The sequence below is a fragment of the Rhyacophila brunnea genome, unplaced genomic scaffold, assembly GCF_057557595.1.
Source record: "Rhyacophila brunnea isolate RB1 unplaced genomic scaffold, BYU_Rbru_1.0 scaffold_15, whole genome shotgun sequence".
NCBI classification, from domain to species: Eukaryota; Metazoa; Arthropoda; class Insecta; order Trichoptera; family Rhyacophilidae; genus Rhyacophila; species Rhyacophila brunnea.
In genome coordinates this window covers 29,941,637-29,945,840 of record NW_028232806.1, presented here as the reverse complement: position 1 = coordinate 29,945,840, position 4,204 = coordinate 29,941,637, and the positions used below count along the sequence as shown (strand labels likewise).

The window sequence follows — 4,204 nt, the reverse complement described above, 5'->3', positions numbered from 1 at the left end:
TAAAATCAAGCTTCAATATTGGGACCATGCCTAAAATAAAATTTGATTTCAAGTTATACACATTTAGGTTTTTAAAAAAATCGATGTCTTTTAAAATATATATAAAAAATATTAAAACGATGAATTAGTCAAAAATCTAAACGACAGAAAATCTAACACTTAATAAACTAAATTTTAATAATAAATATGGCCATAAAATATAATGTAATAACAAGATTTGACCCTGCAACGAATTCACATTTTATTACAATGTTTTACAATTGCCAGTTTATCTTTAAATTAAAAAAAAAATTAAAAATCTTTTTAGTGTTTTCAGATACATATTTATTAATTACTACAGTTTAAATTGTAAATTATCAAAAAAAAATCTCAAATTGAAAGCTTCGTATTTTTCCGTTAGGTGCTTCTTTTCGCCTATGATAGTATAAGCATCCCCCGTAATAAGAATATTGTAACCCAACAGAAAAACAACTCATATATTTAAAATGTGTTTAAAATTTTATAATAAATGGGACTTTTCGACAAGCGGAGCTCAGCGTATTTTTAGCGATTCTATTGAAGCCGATACACAGTCTGAGTTCCCTGAGACGACACGTATTTCAAATACTAATATGGAGTTGGTTTTAGTTTCAGTTGAGTATGAAACTTTTGTCGCATACGCACGCCAAACGCTCTATATAGTATTCCAAATACTAGTAAGTATTTTGGAACAAGTTTATATACTAAGTATTTTTTTATACTGGTAGTGAGTATACTTAGTCTTCAAAATCGACCAGTTTTCCCATCTCTAGTGTAGGTATTTCCTAAATTATTAGATACTTACCATGGAATTTTAATAACAAGATACTGGACTATACGGTGTTGATAGGAAGATTATTTAAATTGATTGTAAATAAATTTATTGTTAGAAGCTATTATATTGAGTTAGAGAAAAATACATTAAAGCATTGTTTCATTTAAAAATTGGATTCCAAAAGATATTAAATAATAATAAATACAAGAATTTTTAGGTATGTATTTTTTTTATTTATAAACATCTTTTAAAATCAGAAAACTGCAGAACTTGACGTCATCTTTCATAAAATAAAAACACATTGAACTGACATAATTTGGAAATTAGAAACTATATTATAACCAATAGAAAAAAGCATTTTGAAAAAAGTAAGACACACAGAATCGAACCTGCATCTCTCGGGTATCGCGCCCACGCACATATACCACTATTCTAAAGTAGCCATACTTAATTGTGACAAATTTTAACGGGTATGGCTTTAATATTCACTGAAGCGCTTTCCAAATTGAGCTACTATTGGCGATCGGCTTTTGTATTTTAATTTATTAAACCAAAGTAGGTATTACTCTACAAAATATCTTGGATTTGTGCGTGACGTCCGTTGGTAATTACAGTAATACCGGTTCATAAAATTTTCCAATCCGAGTACAGTTCTCTACACAAAATGACGACTCCTGTAATTTAGAAGGTTTACAGCATTTTCTGTTGTATATACACGATTTAGGAATAATTTATGTTTATAATTATTATTTTTTTTATCCATGAGAATTCTACCAAATGGACTGTGATCTTAAGATAATAAAAAAAAGAGAATTTAAATAAGAAAATAAAATAGGTGCCTACTAATGTGCTTCTAATTATTTTAAATAAGTTTTTCAAAATGTATAGCATCGTAGAATACCTACCTATCAATTAACATATTAAATTAAAAAAGGTATATTATATTATTTTGTTGAATATAGTGTTTGACAATTCCATCAAGCTTTGAGAATTATTAATATAAGTAAAGAAAAAAGACAAGACATGAACAATTCAAAGATTTGGCTTACTGCTGTGGTGTTTGAGCGCCTCCCTGCTGTCTAACAACAGTACGGTCCGTATATGTGATTGTCACCGGTTGCGTTCTCATATTTGGGGTCAAAAACTCCGCCAAAGTAGCGACGCCATTACGTGGTAGACGATCAAAAGGATACCCCATTGACCTTCGATCAGGAAACAGTCTATCCCTTATTCCACAGAAGGAATCAGCATCATTGCACATCCCGTTCATATCCTGGTCAATTCTGTCGTCGGCAAAGTTGGAAATCATCGCGAAAAGATCCATCGACAAGCCTTGTTCGGTACCCCTCGGAATAAGCATATGCTGTGGCCAACCACATCCACAAAAATTGAACTGCTCCAAGCCTGCACCTCCCGCTGGACGATTTGCGTTTAAATTCCTGAATGTTCTTTCATAAGGAATTGTCACAGATGATTCATCCGACCTTCTTACAATCACGTTCTGCCCTTGGCGAAGATTTACTCTGAATTTATCCAACTCGATCATCATATGTCGCTGTTCATTAAAAGTCATAGGCAAGCCTCTTTCATCGTTTCTTGGTGCCATAAATATGCGAACCGTTCCAGGTACTTGATTTCCAGACTGATTGGCAACTTGGATCCTGTAGTTGAATGGTATGTGCTGAAGATGGGTAAATCTTGCAAATACTGTACCCCGTGGAGCAAAATCTAAACCTCTCGACAAGTCTACATCACTCTGTTGCCAAAATGTCTGCAGACGATTGGTTTGTCCTCCTTGGACATCCACTTGAAGTCCAGTAACATTTATTCCAGGAAAATTTAGCCTGTCTACAGTGTAACGTGGCAGACGGCTTTTATGCAATTGAAACAGATCATCAATGAATGCATGCCAACGATAAAATATTGGATCTCTCATAGCAGTTGCAGCATCACCCATAACTGAGAATCCTTCTAAAAATCTTCCATCAGGATCATGACAATATGCGATACAAAGATGTCCCATGTTGTGTAAATCGCCATAAAAGTCTCTATTTGGTGATATAATAGTAGATTCCATCATATTACCAAGAATATCAATGCCACCTTGCTCTGTCAGTGGAATTTGTTGACCGGCTGGATCCAAAATAAAGCCTTGTTCTATTGCTCCGCGGAATCTGTCCCTCCACTGTTCCATCTGAGCCAAATCCTGACGGAGCATATCAGCAGTTCGGTTGAGATCACTAAGCGGAGTATTGATAAATCTTGGGGGCCAATTACGACTGGCAACGAGAGAATCCAGCTTAGGAAAATACCCTTCGATTATTGGAGTACGGAGGTTGTTGAATCTTTGGACACGACTCAAGCGGTTACTGAATCGTTCGCAGTTATATCTAGCAACTATTTGCTGATGCATGTAATAGAATAATTCTCCTCGTCTATCTTTGGCGACTATTTCACGGTTGTTAGCAGTAAACGGGTAAACCAAATGCCAATGCCAGTGGTGAAGATTGATTCCAATATCTTCTCTGAAGTAAGCGACGCGATGTTCAGGATCAAGATCAGTAGCCGTAAAGTCTCTGGCAATTATAACAGGGGTCCGATTTCCATCTGGTACAACTGACAATTCTTCTCTAGCTCTTGAAAACGCACCACCGTCTAAAAACTTCTCAGGAAACGACTCCATGAAGTTCGGGATGGGAAATCCTCTAGTGTCCGGTCTGTGAAGAATCGCTACGGACAATGCGTAGTTGAATAGAAATGGATTAACTCTGTCTCGACAGAAGACAGCAGCAGATTGCAAGTCATCCAGTCCTCGCATGTCCATGAAGATGTCGATAAGTCTTCCAGCCATTGCGCGGTGCCTCGGAATGAACAATGAAAAGTTGTCACGTCTTCCGAGTTCCATCGGTATATTGATGTTGGGTAGGGTGATGTTTTTCACAGCGTACTTTTGACCCACGTTGTCTCCAAATCGATTGGCTAACGCAGGTCCTAACCCCTTGTAATGATCGTTTAAGTAACTGTCGGGAACTTCAAATGCAGTTCTGCTTTCACCTTTCGCTATAAAAACTGGCTCAGTAGGGCGTTCAAATAGAAGCGAAATACTTTCTTGGTTCGCCATTTTTCTCCAAAAAATATTATTTGAAGTAAGAACTGCTAAACTGTCTATAAAATCTAGATCAGAAGTGTAATTGTAGGAGGTTTGAATTCCCTATTTAAAGGAATATTGAAAATGTAGTAACATGTACAGTGATGGGCTTAATTATTTTTGGAACTGGATCTCAGTTTCAGTCATATTTTTTAAAGAGCTATACAGTGTACAATCAGAATGAAGTTGATACATATGTACCTACCGGCACCACGACAAAACTGCCCGGACATTGCTGCCCAGACATTGCCACCAAACCAAAT

At 36.0% G+C, this 4,204-nt stretch overlaps 1 pseudogene; it reads right to left on the bottom strand.

Moving 5' to 3' along the window:
- Window positions 1-1,838: 1,838 nt before the first annotated feature.
- LOC147075224 (phenoloxidase 2 pseudogene) lies at window positions 1,839-3,914 on the bottom strand (annotated as a pseudogene).
- Window positions 3,915-4,204: the final 290 nt, after the last annotated feature.